This window comes from Homalodisca vitripennis, chromosome 5 (assembly GCF_021130785.1).
Source record: "Homalodisca vitripennis isolate AUS2020 chromosome 5, UT_GWSS_2.1, whole genome shotgun sequence".
Taxonomy (NCBI): domain Eukaryota; kingdom Metazoa; phylum Arthropoda; class Insecta; order Hemiptera; family Cicadellidae; genus Homalodisca; species Homalodisca vitripennis.
The window spans coordinates 126,485,031-126,507,371 of record NC_060211.1 but is presented as its reverse complement, the minus strand read 5'-3'; the positions used below and the strand labels follow the sequence as shown (position 1 = coordinate 126,507,371).

The 22,341-nt window shown below is 33.2% G+C and overlaps 1 protein-coding gene across 1 annotated transcript in view; it reads right to left on the bottom strand.

Moving 5' to 3' along the window:
• The window catches only part of LOC124362834, a 46,853-nt gene that overhangs the window by 3,817 nt on the left and 20,695 nt on the right, over positions 1–22,341 (bottom strand). The gene's annotated exons all lie outside the window — the stretch shown is intronic.

The following is a 22,341-nucleotide window of genomic DNA, read 5'->3' as shown; positions in this document are numbered from 1 at the left end:
GCAATCAAGATGGCACTAAAATAAAAATATAATAAACAATTTTATTTCTAAACAATATCATGTACAATAGATTTTAGTTACTTGTTTATGTCTTATAATCATACTACATACGTATTTTCAGTTGCACTGGATTTTTTCGGGAATGGGCGTGCACGCACTTGTTTCAGGTTCAAGGCTTTAAATACGCTAATACTCTCACTGTAAAACATTATAAATCACCCAGAAATATTTATTACTTTAAGGGATTCAGTCATCTCAAAAGGGCTGAAAACCCATAGAGAAATCGAAATATCTAAGTTAGATCAGCCCTTTTAAAAATGGCCTAAAAAGAAAATACAACAAATATAAAAATTCTTAGCCTGTACTGACCACGACATTTCAGCCATGAACTGATATAATTTACAGCTCGAAACGGTATGGACTAAAAATAATATATTTTCAGAACAAGCCAACAAGAATCCCCGTATTTTCGAGGTGATATAATGAATTTTCTTTTAGGAAACTATTTTTTTGTAATTTATAGCCATTTGATAACTTTGCAAAAGACAACATGTTTTTAAATGCCTTCCTCATCAAACCACGACAAATTGGGGGTATTTTAAGTAGGATATTTGGGCAATTTTGTAAGTCAAAATAAATTCCTTTATACCTTCCAGTTGTACCCAAAGTGCAAACTGATGTGCTATATAAACCTGGACAACCTTATGGATGTCCAGGAGCGGCACATCACTAACTACAAATGTCGAGATTCTGGGGCGCAAAGGTTATTTGATAGGTCTAGTTTACTGCGGCAGATGACTGTTGGAGTTGGTGGGGTTTGTTCCCTACGAGTCAAAAGTTCTTGCCAGCCTAGATATAAGGGTGTGCCACCCCCCGGCCTGCTTTGGTTGAGCTGGCTTCCCCTTCTTCCTAGTGGACATGACTTGAGATTAGTGCACTAAACTTTTATAAAATAGTATTAACATACTATGTCGCTTCAGGAATTAACATGTACTTGATTGGTTTATAATTTTTTATTTTAATGTAATTTAAAAAGCAAAGGTTTTTCAATATTTATTGAGGAAATAAATTTTTTGTAAATACGAGTAAAAGAAATGTTACCCATTCAAGCTATTCTTCATATACGTATTGATAAAAGATCATATATTTATCTTTAACTGTTTTTCTTTAGACCTTATTTTAAGTAGGCCAAAATTTTGTTACAAATTCCTACCACTCCTTGTAGCAAAAATCAAAATATTACCTGTCTTCAGAAATGGCACCTTAAAAGGCTGTCATCAACATTTTCCTCAATTATTTTAAAAAATACATCCGATTGAAAATCTTTTTCTCCGTCTTTAAGAAAGATTTTGACATGAAATAAGAAAACTTGATCGTCCGAGCTAATAACTACATAACTAGAGTGCGAATTGCACAAACTCTCCTTGTGAGGCATGTAGTCATCTCGGAGACCACCAAGTTGTAAGGTTGTAGTTTGAACTCAATGAGGCCGATACTTAGCGGTCTGACTCATGTAGTCTGATGAGCCAACGAACCAAATTCCTATGCTTCTTACAGTTTGATTGTCTGCTGATACATAGGTTTGATTACACAGTACGCCAACCTCAGCAATCAGAATAACGACTATCTTCAATTCCATTTTATTCTGCCTTAGAACACATATTCTACTCCAGACTTTTGAGTTTATTGGAATATAACTAAAACATTTGCTTAACTTATATTTTAGAAAATAAAATAAAACGAAGAAATTCAGTACAGAGGACTTATATATTCATAATGGAACAGATGTAAATGATTTAAGTTGTAACTATTCAACCACCCCCAAGAAATATACTACTGAAACTGGAATTTACTGTTAAGTGTTTCCATCGTCTCATGGTTGAAGGAGCTACTACAATACGGCCAAAATTTATCAAGATTATAGTTGTCTCAACAATTTGTGATGAAATGCTTAATTTTATTCCGGATTACATATGACAGAAACGGTATTGTGTTAGCGTAAAAATGACATTCCATATGATACTGTAGTCCTTTTAGACTTTTTTAGTTTTTATATTATGAAAATTATTATAAGGTATTTTTTATTATAAATGGAAATCAACATTAGAGTATAAGATGTAACTATTATAAAAATGTATGCAAGAACTTGATTGTATTAATGAGCAGTAAAACTTGTTTATCAATCCTGTTTTGTTGAAATGAGGAACTCTAGATATCGAGTTGTTCTTGGTGTTTTTCTTGATAGTGTTAATGATTTAATATCCACTTTATTATTCTCTCCCAAATAATTATATTTCGTCTTTAATTACCATTTTTTCACTTAGGACAAGAAACTGAGAAACCTTTCATTGCACTTAGTCCTAAAAGGATCCGTGTACTTCTTCAGGAATGACAGGATACTCAGGATGAGTAAGTTTAAGGGTAGAGGCCGCCTCCTATAAAATCCCATATTAAAGGATTTTTCTGCACTCAGTGTACTTTAACGAATATATTAACTATCAAAACGTGAACCCTCTTGGGGCTTCAATAATTGTCATACGAATAATTAAAATTAACACACACAAAAATAAAAAATAAAATAAATGTATAATTACATTTATTAATTAGTATACGGCTTCTGTATGGATTTTTCTGCAAGTTCATTGTTACTCAACAACGATATAATTAAAACGAATATTTAAACATATAGCTGGAGATGACTTTACTATACCACGATTATTTTAAAGACTGACTTAGATTTTCTATTTATAATTGATTAGAAATGAGTGTTACCTTAATTGAGCCAGAGGTCAAATAAACCTTTTATCTCAGAAATCATAGTTAGTACATTTAAACGTTTAAATGTTTTAATTATATTAGATGTTTTACAGATAATTTTAAACATTGCTTATATTTCTCGAATTTTAACTTTTTTATTTTAAGTATTATTTTATTTATTTTGTACGTTGATATATGTGTACTGAAGAATACCATGAATAAACTAAACATTATTAATTGCAAATTTAAACGTCCTGGTACTATAGTTTGTGAATAATGGTCACAGTTTTAAAATAAGTTAGTATAATTTTGCAAAACAAAAACAATTTGTGGATTTAATTATTAAATTTGGTTTATTGATTTTTCTCTAAAATTAAAATTCTATTTTCTTAAATATTACATGACTCTCCACTTTATCATCCACTAGTAAAGAAGTAACTGAATTGAACGGCAAGGTCACATTTTCCACTTGTGTTTAAGCTATTTTGATATTTCACTATCTTTGTTTTTATTGTTTATATTTTATTGTTAACTAGTTTATTTGGCTATCAAATAGTAATACGCTAGTAAATAAATCTTAGCTATGGATTTGTTTTCGTTGATGAATGTTTTCATCTGCCTGTAGAGTATTTCTGCCATGAAGACACATAACAGAGAGAGAGTCCATCCGCCATAACAAGGTGTCCTATATAATGTACATGTAATGTATACCAGTAGGATAATGTAGGTTAATTGTAATTTAAGCATTGCTTTATATTATAAGTTTTAACCATTTTGTATTTTAATTATTATTTTATTTATTTTTATATGGGATAATATCACTATGAAGGACAACATACAGGCACTGATATCGCAGTATGATGTATTACACAACGAAAAGGTTACGAAAACTATTTCCCTTTCCCATTTTCTAATCAATCTCATAATTGTTGCGGTTTTATACATTGTATCGATTAGTAACAAGTCTCATATATGTGTTTGCTAACTGGTTTCCAACAGTCAGCTAATTTTGACTATTCTATTATTGCATTCTAGACATGATTGGTCATGTTTTATAGCGAAACGGAATCTCGAAAATGGTAAATAGCACAAATTGATTTGCTACTGATAAAAATCTTAAATTGGATAACATCGAAATAATTAATTGAATTAAACCCGTTTCCGCTAAGTTTAGTAACATTAATAAAGCATTACTTTCCTTTTCTCCTTTTTCTTTAGCACTAAATTACATTACAGATTAATGTTTCAGTTCTCTTTCCGTTGTGATGTAGCCATAATCACATAGTTTCTTAAGTATTATTGGCCCGTATGGAATCACTGCAAATAATTTCACTGCATTGAAAAACCACCCACCATGCCTCGAAATTATACAAATATATTTTTAAAATTTAATGATCTGTATATAAGGGTTTGCACACATAAAAATTAAATATTAGTTCATGATATTTTTGTAGCTCATAAGTTGAAAAATCATTGCGTTACCCACAATATTCACTCCTAGAATTTCAACAACCTTCCAGCACCTTTATGATACAGAAAAGTTGTACATAATTGATATGTTATTTTAGTCAACTGAAAATATTTACAGTAATATAATTTAGTTGACCTATAGTTATATTTATTTGTACATACATAACTAATGTTAAGGATTGAAATGAACTTTAATTCCTTAATGAGTTAAGTTTAAAGAGGCTTTTAGGAGCTACAGTAAATGATCATCATACGGCCAGATTGTTCTTTTATGCTTTAGTTGTTATTGCACTGTTCAACAAATATTTATTTGTAATATGCATGACTTTTAACTGTTTTCTTGGCAGTATATAGTGAGAGCGTTACACGACTAAATATAGACACGCTCAGGATGATGTATCTAAATGGATACGTGCTAAATGAAGGGCTAAAGACTTTTAGTAAAGTGAAATAAAAATTACAGTAATTCACTAAGCATTAGCGAAGCTTATTACTCGAGAGGCTGAAAGGGTTTCATTACCTGTCCGTCTATCTCTCCCCACGATATTTCGAAAAGTAAATGACCTACAGATTTGAAATGTTGCATGAAGCTTCATTTCTACATAGCCAACACTGAATTAAATGGTGATGCATGTCACTCCATGGGATTTGATTGAGCGTTAGAGTGAATATTAAATAATTTAATAATTTTAAACCATTAGTTTTATGGTTAACATTGATGGAAACAAGAAAATTTTAAACCAACTAATACAACTATATGGCTTTTTAAATTGGATGGTTTCATTCATAGAGTAAAAAAAAAAAGAAAAAGATTTGAAAGTCAATGTTAGAAGTCAGTGACAATATGTTATTTCAGCGCAATCTTGCGTTGTAGTACCCTCCTTACCTTACCGGGACCTTTATTATGTGAACACTGGCATGAAACATAAATGAATGAACAAAAATGTGAATGTATCATGTGGCAAGATATCCCGAGAAAGATTTCATCCATAGACTTTAAATTGTGGATAGTTCATGCACAAGTATGGAATTTGGCTGAGCTTAATTTTTATTTAAATTTCATTTCAATATGACTTGTCTATTTGCCCGCAGGACATCTCGAGGGAGATATTCCGGATGCAATCTCAGCAAGCCTGTTACGTGGCACGTAGTGTGGTTTCGCACCTTAAACGGAATAACAATTCGTAATTTCATAGTCTCTATTGCCATTGAGCATATTTTACTTTCTGTTAAAATTGGTGAAATTTGACACCTAAGAGCAATCATATACTTCATATACTGTCCAAATGTTAGTTTAGTCCGCAAATTATATTTGCGTGAATCGGGAACTTTACCCTATACACTTCGTACGATAACCCTGGTTTACCTTACGGCTTCTACTGCATCAACCTCTACGTCCATTACAATGCTACATTAGAAAAATATGACTATCCACAATGTTAGAAGACGATACTTTGAAATTATGTAATCTATGGGCTTCGTATGTGAATCTATTTTATAATCTCGGGTACACGGATATTTTCGACATGTTACATGTTAGAACTGAGCAGCCTAAGTCACATGTGAATGAAAAAACTATATTAACTCATATCAGAAAATGTAACGATTTTTTGTACTGACACACCGATTTTATCACATGGGATTAAACGTCTACTTTTGTATTTCATTCAGTCTTTCCCATTGATAACTTCCTAACATGCACACTAGTGTCTGAAGTTAATAAAAAAATGTATCTGAATACTTACTGAAGTAGTTTTAATTTACTGGTTATTTAGTTTTGCGATAGAAAAATGTTCAGATCACGCAGGCCACCTCAACCCTTAGAACATTCTACTGCGATCTAAGATGTAAAAACTGTAAGTATATAGTTAGTTGATATAAATGCAGTTATTAAATTCAGGGTATATAATTTGCAAGAACAGTAAAAGTTGTTACTGGCTATCATAAGCATGTAATGTTTATGAAAAAGTATTTAAAAGTTAAGTTTACTAAATGTAACTAATTACTAAGTAAAAAAAGTAAGTGATGAAACCTGATATTTATTTTATTTCTTTATGTTCGTTCTACTACCGAATGTCAAGACTATAAAATTAATCTAATATCTTAGGCAAATACACTGCCCTTTACACTATGTAGATGCTTTTTTCAGTGTTAGTTTATTGCATAATTCAATGGAAACGATTTTTATATTTTAGTCGGGTAGCATATGATAGAGAATAAATAACAAAAATATTATTTGCGAAACACATAAGATGCATTGTAAAAAATGGTTTTTGTTGTTAAGGAACAAATGTTCTGTGAGTATCCGAACAAATTGAGTGTATTTTTATTAAGGTTTGCAAGCGAGAAACCTTTGTCCTACCAACGCAATATTATAAAATACCAGGAGTGTCAAGAGCTATTATGGTTAGCAAAATATGTAAATTATGTTATTTAATAGAAGATAAATTAGTAAGCCTACTGAGTGATAGGCTTACTAATTCTATGTCATGCTACACATCAAGTCATCAAAACATTCTGTTGTATGTGTTGGGGTAGTTGGTTACTCGTGTTAATATTATCATGCCATATGTTAAAACCTTATGTGCTTGTTTATAATAAGCTTGTTAACAAATGTATGTATTCTGATATTTTCCCGTTGCAATCATGGTCACCCATAAGACCAAAGTACAAATGTACGCTAACGCACAGCCAAATTAGGTTGAGTGAGATGCACCAAGTCGATGTTCTTTATGTAGAAAGCAGCTTCATGCAAAATTTTAAATCTATACAAAAGTTTTTTTTCGAGGTGGAGAGACTGATAAAAATGAACTTTTTCCAGCCCTAAGAGTGAAAGGCTTCGCTAACGTTCAACCAATAAACAAAGTGCAATATTTAGGTTTAGGTGAGTGCAATGATGGTACACATAAGTAATAAACCAGAATGGCAGTGAGTCTGAGATTGGTTGCTTTCACTCCGATGTCACACCAACTGATCATGTGGCATCCATGTGACACACTTTAATGTGTGTAATAGCTTTACAGAGGTTCTAGGAGCAATCTGAACAGCTGACTAAGATATAGGTCTACTACACGCGTGTCGGACAATCTGTTAATAACTTTTGAGAATTAATGCGTCCTCTCGACTCGTAGGAGATTGAATTATTATTGTTCATTACAAGCAGTATCAGATCTCTCTTTCCTCATAGTCCTGAAAAACAACTCTAATCATCTACTGTAGTAGTCAAAAGGTTACACCTAAGACTAAAAATAAGTATGAACTCGATAGTATCATACTGTACAGTTATGTTTCTGTTGTTAGATTATTTTTGTGTACAACCGTTAAAGTGTCGAGGATTATTTTATCGCATTTTTATTGTGACTGTAGGTAACTGGTAGTAATTTGCTTGGTACGATAGCTAAAACTGTAAGTTGGTATTGAAAAGATAAATCCAACTAATAGTTCCATGAAAGTTTGACAGTTATCTAAAGTTTGTATCATATTTAGAGACCTAAGGTCTCTATTTCTAAATATTTAAAATAGTCAATTGAACAAGATTCTACACATTAAACTAAAAATCGTCATTGTGTGTTTTATTAAATCGTAATCAAGTATTTAAGTCAGATCTAATAAATTCCTTGACGTACTGCAAACGAAGACGATTTGTCAGAAAACTAAAAAAACATTAACATGTACAAAGTTTATGTACAGGGTGGGGCAGGGAAACATCCCTACTTTCGAGGTGGCATTGTGAGTAGTGGGGACATGTTGGAGGAGTGGGGGTAGGTTTCGAATGACGCTGTGGCCACTGAATTTTCCGATAGTAGCGCTTTCAGTTGTAGACATGGCTTGGTCGAATGAGCAACGCGCTTTTGCTGTCGAGACGTATTTTTCTCAGAATAAGTCTATTGTTGCAGTGCAGCGTGCGCTGCGAACTCGTTATCGGATTCCCCCTCGCAACCCTGTTCCTGACCGCAAATCCATTTTGTTGTGGGTGGAAAACTTCCGTGCATGTGGTAGTGTAGTGAAAAAGAGAGTTGGGGCTCGGAGAACTGTCCGAACTCCAGAAAAAATTGACCGTGTCAGAAGATCGATCTTGCAGTCTCCTAAGCGTTCTGCCCGCAAGCATGCATCCGCCCTTGCATTGTCTAATCGCACTGTGCGTCGTATTCTCCACGAAGAACTCCACTTCCATCCATACAAGATGGTCATCGTTCAAGAACTCACACAACGGGACTGGCAACAACGAGTACAGGCATGTGAAACTTTAATTGCTGACTTGCCTCATGATGCACGAGTTTTGTTTAGTGACGAAGCGTACTTCCACATTTCTGGAGTTGTTAATAAGCAGAATATGCGTTATTGGAGTGGTGCAAACCCTAGGGTAGTTCATGAGAGGCCTCTACACAGTGAAAAAGTGACTGTTTGGTGTGCAATCAGCAGTGAAGGCATAATTGGGCCTTATTTCTTCAAGGAGGACAATCGTTGTGTTACCATCAATTCCGAGCGGTATGTAAACATGCTCCAACAATTTCTTGCACCATAATTGCAACAGAATAATTTTGGAGTAGTGTGTGGTTTCAGCAGGATGGTGCCACAGCCCATACTGCTAGACATTCGATGGCTGTTTTGAGGGAAATGTTCCCCGGGCGATTAATCTCCCGGTATGATGACATTCCATGGCCTGCGCGCTCGCCGGATTTAACTCCGTGTGATTAATTTTTATGGGGATACCTCAAGAGTGAAGTGTTTAAACATCGACCCAGAACCCTACAAGACTTGAAGGATGCAATTCGCGTTGAAGTTGCCCGCATTCCACAACAAATGCTTCGCAGAGTTATGCAGAACTTCAGAACCAGACTAGATCAGTGTGTTGACAATGAGGGACATTAATTGAATGATGTATTGTTTAAAACAAAGTAAGAATTAACTTCCATCTGTACCCTTTTGATGCCACAATAAAGTTTTGTTCTAACACTTTTCGTTTTTTTTCTATTTACCTTCAAAGTTAGGGATACTTCCCTGCCCCACCCTGTACTTTCAATGTTTATTTTACAGCCACAAATTTGATCTTGTACTCACATTTGCTTCTGTTAAAATAACCTAAATATATTTAATGCACTTATTTCATACATATAGATTATACTTTGATCCATTAAAATATAACAACTAGACCAACTGTCATCATTAAAACTATGAGAAGTTGTAGAGAAACGTCTCAGCTAAACATAATAATTGTATAAATTTATCACTTTTTTTAAGAAGAGGCCTATTAACGTCTTATTCCGCCTTTACGGGGTTTTTGCGAGGATCACACAGCTATCTCATTTCTTTTGTTTATTCATTCTCGATTTACTTTAATATTTTTTATTACAACATCAAATTATTTAGAATTATATCATAGCACCATAATATACAGTAGACATTATTAAACTCTGTCAACATTTTTGGAAGCTAAGTAGAATAATTTTTTTTTATATTTATAAAAAAATTTAAATTCTATGTAGCTTGATTTTTAAAAATTGACAGTACATAAGTATGTTAACATAAAATGTATAGTTACAAATGTGCTTTTAATAAAAAAAAAATATTTTGAATGAATATTTACATCTGCTACGATTCAGTATATTGCTATAAATTTAGAAAAAAAATCAAAAGCTAGTAACAAATGTGAAAAGAAAACATATAAATTAAGCGGTTGGCACTGCAATGGAGATGACAAGAGAAACAATGAAAGAGATTGGAGACTTTTCAAGGGTTCGGAGTTGATTCAAGTTATAAAAAACTAAAATGCAAAAATTAAGAAAAAAATACGTGCTGCGAGAAATTCCTACAACAATGCGAGATTTAACCATTAAAATACTAAGTCCTACCAAACTAGAAACCCACAACAGGAAAGAAACCAACACAGTTTGTGAAAACAATTAAAACTATGAGCTCGTTACAGTTACAGCTACCTAAGCTCCTTTCCATTGTGCACAACATTATGGAAGAATAACAATTAAGAGAGGCGACGTGTGCCCTAATAACACTAGTGAAGCCAAGTGAGAATCAGAGCGCTGAGCCCGCCATTGTGCGGAGCTGCCTCGTGTCTCACGCGCCCATTGCCACGGGCTCATCAGTTAATTAAACAGGAGATATTGAATACACATTAAGATACATAACTTTCTATGTAAATTGTGCTATTGTTAGAGGCCGCTAACCGGTTTCAGACTACGCCGTCGGAATTTCACTGCCATCATTATAATAGTTTCAGACCATATTCAATATCCGATTCAACGATATGATCCTAGCTATCGTTACGTTAGCGCTTATAATTTTTGTTCCTTAAAAAGCATTTCCGAATATAAATGAACATTTCCTTAAAACCGAAAGAGGTTGTTGCATGTTTTAAATTTAATTGTAAGCACTTTTTAGCTTTAACTCTAATAACGTTAAACATTAAGTTTTGTAGTATTTTTAATTTACGTTAAACCTGAAACGACAAAAAACTAGGATAATGTGGGAAAGTAACCCCTCTAATTGTAATCTGTATCGTAAAAAATATAGTATTGGATAAAACTTGATATTCACCCTATCACATTCTAACCAAAACATTGTGAATTCTGGCTGCTAGATTTCGAATGAACTTTTCGGAGTAATCCATGCACAGTTTTTTTATAAAACATGAAGTATCTTATTTACAGCTGGAAAAAAGCAAATGAATTTGAATTGTTGGAATGCCTTTTGCAATAAGTGCATTTAAAATACTGCTTTTTGTATCTAAATATTGGTTTGAGCAGTATCCAAATCCCAAAACTTCCCCGAATCTAAAATTATAAACAATTTATTGCAAAATTGAATTGCATCATTTTGAAGATCTAATATCTCTTTGTGCCCTTCACGTAAAAATCAGGTATTTCATTTTTTATTTAAAGCAAGATTACTAAGTTCACATTGATGTTAGGTCCATTCACAAAACTATGAATACTCAAATTTCAAGAAGATTTCTAAAACCATTACAGAATTATTATCGTTTGTGTTATTAATATTATTGGCAATGATTTCTCATCATAGAATTTTAAACACGGTTCTGAGTTACTCTTTGCTATCTGTGCACGTTTAGTTGAAAAATGTCAGTCCCTCCTATGATTATGCTTACTAATTCGACAGGTAAGATTGGGAGTCTTGTAAAATATCGCACTGACACCATACCTTTCTAGTACGTAGTTTCCCTCTAAAGATGTTTGACGAAAAACTAGATTAGCCCCTTAGAAGGAACTTGACTTCATCTGATTTGTGAAGAAAAGTTTGCCTACTAGGATTGGTAATACTTCTACTTTACACTTACTACTTTAAAAGGTTACTAGCCTTGATCAATGGGTACAGCGAGTACAGCGGGGTAAGCAAATCGAGTTACATGAGCTCTGATGCTTCTCAAATTGTGAAAGTGCGCGGCTAGCAGACGTCTTCCGTACTACTGGCGGAAGTACAGTAAGTGTTAAATTAAATAGTTAAATTAAATTCATATTTTAAATATTAGTAAGACTTGTTGGCTTTACGATAAATGTGATAGAAAACAGTTTAGCCTTTAATATTCCAGATTGTAAACTGAGGTTTTAGCACATTATGGGTGTACATGCTGCATACTACGGTGTCCATATGGCTAGGCTGGAACCGGTCAAAGAAATAAAAGTAGAAAATGTTTGAAACCACTTTTTTTAACTGTCATAGTTGAAAATTTACTACAAATAAACGTACTTGTTGTAAAAATACATCCTAATTAAAAATAAAATTCATTATAGGACCGCTGCTATTGTGTCTCATATGGTTTTGGAAGTTTAAACTTAGCTTAGGTTCTCACGGGCATTCCGTTGGAAAACCAAAAGACCACTGCCACCCTCGATACTATATAACAATAGTATTCTTTACGTTTTTTGAAGTCTATTCCTATCTAAAGATTGCATTTCAAGGCATATATATCTGCAGATTATATTATCAGTTTATCATTACAGATCATATAATCAGCGCATCATTATTTATACCCAGCTAAATTATGATGGCAATATGGATTTTTTTATACTAATCCCAATGCTTTAATCTTTCTGTGATACCTTACTTTCTGCCGCATTTTATTGTTGATTAATTGTAATTGTATTTTTAATGTTTACTTATCTTTACGTTGCTGTTTTATTATTATCTGTTTTTGAACTGTTATTAATATTCATTATAGTTTATTTATTTTGTAAGTATTATTATCTTGGTTATTATGTTATTTGACAACTTCTAATTTATTATTATGGCTATCGACTTAATTAATAGTTACTTAGTTAAGCAGCTACTTACTGTTAAATGTTTATTAAAATAATTTACCTATTTATAATGTTGCCGATCCATTACGTCATTGTCATGCTTAAATTTGCTTATATGTATTGTTAGTTTTCTATTTATAGGTCTAGCCATCTTCATTATAATATATTTTGACGTAAAAAGAGTTTAACGTTCAATAAATAAGTTATAACATAAAAATATACAAATGTAAAATGTATATATTTGAAATAATTTTTAACTCGTTGAGATTCATGATAGCTATGAATCGGTTTCATTTCTTCCAATACACAAATTATACATTTATCATTGCTTTATTATAAAATTTCTTAGAACCCATTATGTTAAGAAATAATGTTAACACTCCTAAAATGCACGGAACCCAAATCTTTGATTTTGTTTGACAGGTGTTGTAATATTAACCTATTATATGTATATGTAAAGAACGTTATCATTAATGATTTTCCACTGATCGACATGACATAGCATTTTAACATGTATATATGTTAGAAGTATAAACCATCTTGTAGGACATTGATTTTTCTATAAAAGCATGTTTACAATACCAAAATGACTGTTTAATCAAAACATCGTTTGGACAGATTTACATTTTTAGAAATCGTCTGGCAATGCGTATGTATTATTTTTTAATTGAAGAACTGCATATTTTGACGAAACAAAATGATCTTCCATTATTTATATCAGATAATTTCTGACGAATGTAAATTCAACCAGCACATCATGTATGGAAATACTGTATAACTTTATCAACATCAAACAAACTAATACTCAAACTGACTTTTAAAAGTTAAATCACATCTCAATATAAAATGAGCTCCAAAATAATATTCTATTTTCATAACAAAATGCCATTTTTACTCAAGAGATATATCAGGTATATACCAAATAGAATTTATTACTGGACCATTATTAACTAATCAACTTACCCACTAAATCTGAATACTTTCCACTTATCACCAAAACTCACCTAAAACAAAGAAACATTACTAAACAATTGCCGTGAACTAACAAAGTAGAAATAAAAGTAGACAGTCTGAGAAGCGCTTACCTAATAATACCTTAGCATGATAACTCATACGAGTATTTAATAGATTCGGAGCTATCTTGCTTATTAATACGTTTTTATTTATCAAATAAATGTATAAATACTTAATTTCAAGAACTCTTCTAATCCAAAATACGCGTGTTGTGAACAACAGAAAGAAGTTATACGCGTATAACATAGTTTATATCACATGATTGTGTCTTCCTTTTATTATCCATTGATATATGAGCTTATGACAATTTTATGACACCATTTTCTTTTAATTTGCTGAATAATTAATCCAAATTTTTTTAACTAAATACCGAATTCAGGTGTAGAAATAGGTCTAGTTTGTTTCTTCCCGCCGTCAACAGTTTTATTGGCTGTTTTTTTCAAAATCTGTATTTCATTAGTTCTCACTAATGAAATACAGATTTTTATACTGTAACCGAATAAGTAATCTTTAAATAGTTACCTCAGAATTTTAACCATAATACTATTTAGGTAACTTACAAACCGGAGCCTATGTAATTCGTATCTACGGAAAAGTTTATTTTAGATTAAAAATTCAGTGTTGATCTTATCTCATTCCCAACATTTAAACTTTAAACTTGACTATTGAAACAAAAATATAATATTTAGATGCTTTATTACGAAAACAGTTTGTATTTATTACCCAATTAAAAAAGGAGGACAGTTATAATATTTATTGAGCACGAATGAATTAATTAGCACTACGAGAAATACTGATATTTTAGGTAAACATCAAGTTTTAATAAAATTTTCAACAGTTAGTAAAATGTATTTTAATACAACAACATGCATGGTTATTTGTGAACGTAATTTAAATATTTTATCAAGTACTAATAATCTTCCAATATAAAAGAAAGGACTATAAGTCAATAAAAATAACTAAAAAATACAATAGGTTAAAACTGCAACATGAATTTGATTGAATTGACGGTAGTATATAAGGTATTATATTTTTAGTCATTAAAATCGATCCTGGCCTAACAACAGTGAATTATAACAATAAAAATAAATTGTAAACTCTTCTTCAGAAAAAGCCTTGTGAAATAAAAAAACCTTCACATAAAATTCATCTTGAGCCATTCCAAACTGTAAACACTTAACATAGTATGTTTAATTATTTACAATATCTATTATGTAAGCTATTCCGTAAGGTATTTTTCGTATTTCTTGTAAACACTAACACACACGTAATAATACAGTTATCGTTGGAACATGAGTTGTATGACAGTTGCGCCATGTACAATGGCCTGATTGTACTGTAACTAACCACCGGTATCGAGCCCATTGTCTATCATCAAGTAAATGTAGATGATGCCTAATAGGGAGATAGAAGAGGTTGAAGACATCAATCTTGTTCTAGAACTTACGGTGATTTCTATCGATTAATATCTTATTTGTTCACTAGGATAAGATAAACCTTTCATTACACTTAGTCCTAACAGGACATTTGCGCTTGTCTCCGTAGTGATAGGATGGGTTAGGTTGGGGGTTGGGGCTGCCTCCTCTCAAGAACCTCTGAGGGGTTATATATCAATCATGTTGCATTAGAAGAAGGGAAAGCTAGGTATGTTCCAGCCTCCAGTTAAAGCGGGCAGAGGACAGCGCCCCACACCATGCGTGGTGATACTCGATTAACACGTGTGTAATTACGTTTTAAGTACATTCGCAATTATTTTTCCTACCATCATTATAACATATTTTATTTACTAAAACGTCGGTCGTTTTATTTTGATTCAATCTACTGCTAAACACAAATTATAAAAAGATATAAATAAGTAGGACTGTTGTTACTATTTGAAATACTCAAAATATAAAGATATTTCGTGTGAATTTTTCAATCTTTGGCACACCATTTTAAAAGGGAAACTTGTTACCCAAAAGTGTTCTTCCTTTGAACATATAATCGAAGCCATTTCCAGTTTAAAAATATATAAGCATCCTCAGTCTTGCCTACAGCAGAAACTATCCAGATCCATTTTAATTTGCCTCAAAATATGCCTTTAAACCATATAATTCATAGAAAGTTTGTGGCTAAAGGGTAGTTAAAGCTTTTCCTTAAAATAGTACATTTTATCTTAAGATCTGGTTATCTCCATATTCAAAGGAAGGCGGCAGATTAGTATCTTCTTATTTTAAGCAAACTAGTGCATAATATATGCACAGAAAACCCAATCAGTTTTGAGAAGGCGATGGGAATTTTCTGGATAGTTGCCATCATTCAGTGATATAGGAAACAATAACACTATGTTCAGAGATATTAAACCCGATCTCTTCCTAGGTAGATTACTAAGCTAGCAATAACTTACATCTATCGTAGACAGATGTTGTGATATGCATAAGTCAAGATACCCTACAAATATGTTGACTAACGCCTCATGAATTTTCACATTATTCGTTAGTGAGGGAAGGCTAGACGGGGGCGAAGGGAGCGCAGATCCGGCCCACATGTTTGCGGAAAGGAGACAATCATAGCAACGATTAGAAGTGTCTTGGACCGCAACATTGAGGCCATCCTCCTCCATGTTCCACGCCACTTCCTCCACAAATATTACATGGCAGTCCAGTGGGGCACCGCTTTTGTTTTTACTGTAAGATAGAGAATTGTGTCCAGCCCGCTCTTGTGAAACTGCCGTGACCCACCGTCGCGTCCTCAACACCGTACACAATTTTGAAATGAACGCAACAATACTTTATCAAGTGCCCAAACGCTGAGTGCTGACTTATGATGTTATTTATTTCATATTATATTTTTGTCTGTAAGTATGTTCTCAGATAATTGCATTTAAACGCATCTACGTTGTATAACTATTCCAACTATTACTACTAAAACAATATAACCAATATGACGTTGTAACTATGGACTCAACAGAAAGTAACGACAGTCCCTTGAAAAATCCAACAAAGTTACTTCATTAAACGTGTTGCTATGTTACGTGATAAAATGTTTTATGTATTTAGTTAGTTTGTAATATCTATTCTGCATTTTCCTTGTTACCATCATGGTTAACAATAAGACCAATGTAAAAATGTTACATTTACCTTTATTTAAACCTTTTGATTCAACAATCAATAAAGGTCTTCCTTGAAAGAAGAGGAACTTATGTACCTGTTCTAAGTTTTAAGTTTCTAGCATCAACAGTTATCACATAAGTGGATAGACAGATAGACAGGCAACAGCATTATTTTAACTAGCTGTATGTGGTCCTTAATAATAATAAGATAATTTTATGTTATAAATATAGTGTACTTTTATTGGTGTATAGTATCGATATGGTATATTTTAAACAGTATGTTTCATATATTATGTCTATTTCAAATTCAAGGATTTGCCATTTCGATTACGAAATGACTCATTTTAATTTGTAGTACGTATACAACTCCATATTTGACAGACTTAGTTATGTTGTAATTTTTGTATCTCTCATCATTTCAATAAACTTGGACTAGAAAAAAATCACCAGCACCTAAAACAAAATCGCTTTCGACTCATTTAAGTTACTACCCAATCAAATATGTATTTGGTCAATCTATAGAGCTCTTTTGCCAGTTTAGAGTGTATTCTGAAATATTTGTTTCACTATAATTCGGTATGACCGGGTAATCAATTTAGAATGATGGATACTATGTACAAATTGACTAAACCACTTGAGAGAGCTGATAAGTTTAAAAATTGTGTAACGACAGGCGGGTTACACTAACACTAACAAGCAAGCCCCTATACAGGTGCCCCCATACTTTCCCGCTCATGCAATCACTTATACCTATCAGTTTCTCTTTGCCCAAATTTACTTTTACTTTTCACTGCCGAGGCAGCAGGAAGGGTAATTATCTAATCACAGCCTACGAAAAATAGATAACCCGTTTGTAGTAAAACGTGCATAGGCTAAACAGATTAACCTACTAAGAGAATTAATTGTGAATGAATTATATGCACATCACGATAGAAAAACAGTATCAAGAGAATCAAGAGTCACCTCAATTATCCAATTAAGAGGGGACACTAGTTAGTTGCCAACCGCGCATCTCTGGCACCGCTTAAAATTGTGTTATAAATAGGAACTGAAAAATATATACATGTTTTACTATAGAACAATTGTTCAAAGTAGGGTACGATTATCTGTTATTATTAACGGTTTATAATGTGTATTCAATATATAGGGAAATGTATACTGTGGAATTGTATGGTACGCATTTTCTGAACGCAACCACCTTTTCTGTACGGTATATGTAAGATTTTATTTTCCATGCAATATGGCTAGGTAGACAGTGAATAAAACTGTCATGCATGCCATTTTAGTTTCTTTGGCTGCAACAAGGAACTCTACAGATGATCGTTGACTTAATTACGCGAGGTATTTAACCGAAACTCACCACGAACTCAAATGTGAGATCTAAAATTGTTAAGAACTCTTATGATCGTGCTCGACAAGAAGATTGGCTTTGGAATCGTAGTTTTGAGACGTAGCCACTTTCGCTGTGTACAAATCAGTTAGCACGAGAACTCTTCTTGCTACCTGAGGATGGATGGTGTACAGGTCGTTGGCTCTTTGGCTCTTAGTCAATCAACTGCTCAAGCAACGTCATCATGACGTATGATCCGAACACATGATAACCTAATCGCAATTGGGTATTAAATATATAGCATTTCTCTTGCCGTGTGTATTGTTCTTGGGAGGTAGCTGATTAGTTTGAAAGAAACCGGCGATTCAAAGTCAACCAGAATCCACCCATGCAGTAGAGGCAGTGACATTCAGACCTACTGTAACTCTCTCCCTAAACTGTATTGGACTGTGGAGTGCTCTACTGTCAGATCGCAAGGTTAACCAGAATCCACCCATGCAGTAGAGGCAGTGACATTCAGACCTACTGTAACTCTCTCCCTAAACTGTATTGGACTGTGAAGTGCTCTACTGTCAGATCGCAAGGTTAACCAGAATCCACCCATGCAGTAGAGGCAGTGACATTCAGACCTACTGTAACTCTCTCCCTAAACTGTATTGGACTGTGAAGTGCTCTACTGTCAGATCGCAAAGTTAACCACAAACTAACTAGTACAGCTATAATAACGGGAGTTACATTAAAATGTAATTTGATTATTTCTGCGTTTAAAAACATAAAACAAACAATTAATGTATTCGCAATAATTTCCAAATGTTATGTCGGTAAGAACATAAAAGGGTAAACAATTTAAGAACTCATAAGTCGGAAACTTGTCCAATCAACACCAAATTGTTGTATGTGTTCGCTTTTCAATATTTCATTTTTAAATTAGATATTTTTATATGTTGTTATTGAATTACTATCTTAACTTATTTTATTCCTGACGGGTGATAAAAAAATCTGCATTAATCACTTTATGACGCTCTTAAAGTCATTATCATGAGTTCGGATTTTTTATTTATTTGTAAGTTAAGGGTGTAATTTGCAAATCATTATTTAAAACATTTAATGTTGTACACAGATTTAACTGAGCAGGTTTTTAAAATTTGCTTTCTCCTCCTCATTTGAACGCGCAAATCGCCAGGCTTCCGAGGCACCTCCACCCTTCGTATAACATGTTACACATAATTGTAATCTTTTTTGCGCACTCTGGAATATCCGAAATTTATTTATTAATGGTTTAGCTTATTAATCTCAACGATTAGTTTTGCCAAAGAATATTTAAGTTTTATTACTAACATTTGTGTCCATAGCGTAGTAATGTTCATTATTAGGGTAATTTATATTAAAATCCATTCAGTTCAAAATATCTGTATAGAAATTGTTGTAAATTTGTACAGGAATTGTATCAATATAAACTAATATTATTAAATAGATATAAATTTTTATATACTAGGCATGGAATTGAAAAAGACTAAGCGCAGAGCTTAATTTCATTTAAAACATAGCACTTCATCGTTGCTATAAAATAGTGACGTGTAAGATATGTTTTAGATTTTAATATTTAAAAATTTAATATTTTTAATATTTACATTGTCTTCTTTTTTTATAATGCTTGGCAATTGTAATAAGAAATGTTGTCCAATATAGGTTCTTTATATATAAAATTCCAAATTTTATATAAATGTTATAATGATGATGATAAATTGTGTTGAGTTCTGTAGTTGATTCTTGGGTTGCCCTAAAATGTAATATCGCTTGATAAATATACAAACCATAAACTTGTCATGATGGCAAGATCAATTAAATAATCCCTTACAGACTCAACCCACTTAAGTGTAAGCATAAAACGAATTTTTTTATTCCTATTAAAACTTTGTCTAAGTTTGTTTTAGTAGTAGCCCCAAACGCAGCAAAACCAAAGCTGTTTATAACTGTAATAAGGAGAAGTGTATTGTTTTCATTGTCTTAATATTGCAAAAAGTACATGTATCTAAAGGAAATATTCCAGAAAAGATGTTATTTAAGATTTGTTCTATATTCAGGTCCCAGCAGAAGTTTTTTATTTATTACTAAACCAAGAATTGTGTACTTTCTTCCTGTTAAATTTTCTGATTATTAACGATGTTAGGTTCTTCTCTTTCAGTTTTTTGTTTGGGGCCAAAAGTTGTTTGTTTTATTGATATTTAGTAGAAGGCAACTTTTACTAAAAAAATTGATTTACTTTACTAAATGGCTTCAATGTACTTTATATTTTTTCCAGGTACCAAGTACTTTGAATCATCTGCATACAGAGAGATATGTTCCTCATCAACCATTCTGGGAGAGCCCTTGAGGTAACAGATAATCAACAAGGGTTTCAGAATGGATCCTTGGAGCACACCATGCGATGTCTTCAAATATTTGCATGCAACCTCAGCGAATCATGTTACGCGACACGTGGTGTGGCGTATTCCAACCTAGTAAATAACAGGGCATTATCTAAAGTGTACAATTTTCGCGTTCCAATTACAAGTCACTTACTTTACCTAACTGAAGTTTGAATGGGCGTGCGTCTAGCTTATGATGGCGGTGATAATACCAGTTATAACAGTATCATAATGACAAATTGAGTATTCTGAAGTCATCTGGGAACATCAGCGTAATACTTCAGCCATCGCTGCGTACGGACCGTCTGAAACCGCGGAATTCGGCGGCACACTCGGTGCTCCCAGGTGGAAAATTGACGGTTTCCAACTCGAGGTAGACCCGGAAGTTCTGATCCGAATTCAGATGTTGATATTGAAAGCTGAAAATACGGAGAAAGGTGTCAAGAGCACTAGTCCAAGAGTGCGATTCTAGAACTGTTTCTATAAACCGACCCCTGAAAAGGTACTCAAATATTTATTCGGTTGCGGTTATTACTCGCACAATCCCAGAGTCGGGCGGAGAAAGTCAGCCGGTGTTTATATTGGCCCAGCACAACAATAACGGGGACTAAGGATGTCACAAAACCGGCTCCGATCATCTCCACGACCTGGACCGGACGAGTTTCGCTTTTGGCAAGTCACCCGGACTACTTTCACCGCTGGACAATCTGGAACGTCCTTCCCACGTTGCTGAACTTGATCCAAATTATGCGCATTGCGGAAAACACCTCGCACTCAACACATGGACCGGTTCCCCCGCGAGCTGTTCAGTATTCATTGGGTCGTTAGGATCGTCGGAACCGCCGAGGTAATTTGGGAATTTGAATAAAAATTTCATGTGATTTATGGATACCACTATTAATTAACATAACCACCTCCGGGTAAACGACACAAATTTCAGTTTGTTGCCAATTTCCGCCAAATGTTTACCCCGTTATTTTGTTGCTATGCGTTGTTAAGCCTTTCTCTTAAGGCTGATTCCTTAAAGAGATCCTAAGATTAAAATGGTCGAATGATGTAGATTTTGTCCGGGAGTTCACTTGGATATGTTATAACTGCGTAACGAATAGATGTTGCATATACAAATTATAAACAAAAGTTATATTAATAAATATATTAATTGATTTTGGTGACTCATATCCAAAAGTATATTTCTGTGGGGCAATAAGTGTTCATCGACATCGATGCTTAAATTTACTAAAATATTCGTCTGCCTTAACAGTGTTAAAGTAATGCACCAGCACCAAAATTACTTCCTAATGTGTAGGCAATGTATTGTGAAAAATATTAGGCACAAAAATTTGAGCAATAATATACTGAATATAACAGTAGGCATGATTATTCAGAAAGGAAGAACAAATGCACTTCAAATAGCAGTAAAGTTTTATTTAATATGCATTGGAAAATTTATATTATTATAAAATTCAAAATAATTGATTTTATTTTATACATCTAGAATATCATGTTTATATTGTTGTATTGTTGGTTGCTCGGGGGGGGAGTGGAGATTTAAACATATCAATAGTAACATAGTTACATATTCCTAATTAGGAAGAAAATGGAAATGTATAGAACTGTTTGGACTACATAACGTGCTCCGTACTCGGAGTTTGTTCTAAATGTGTGACCACCGATAAACCCGAAATTTCCCACTAGTGTCGCACAATGTGTGAACATAGACACAGGGTGATGTGTATAAATGGATACATGCTGTGTTTGGAGTTAGCCCTGTATTTTTCACTACCTTATACTTTACATAAACGTTCTGTGGGGTATACAGATAAGAGTAAGTAGGTAGTTGATACTGCGGAAATTAGGACAACGGAATAGGAGGTTGTACGTCTTTTCAAGATTTTCAATTTTATTGGTAAGAAGATCACATTAAACATCCATTAAAAATCCATTTCAGTTTTATACTTTACAGCTACACAAAGCTACCAAATAGCTTCCTCCTCATGGTCA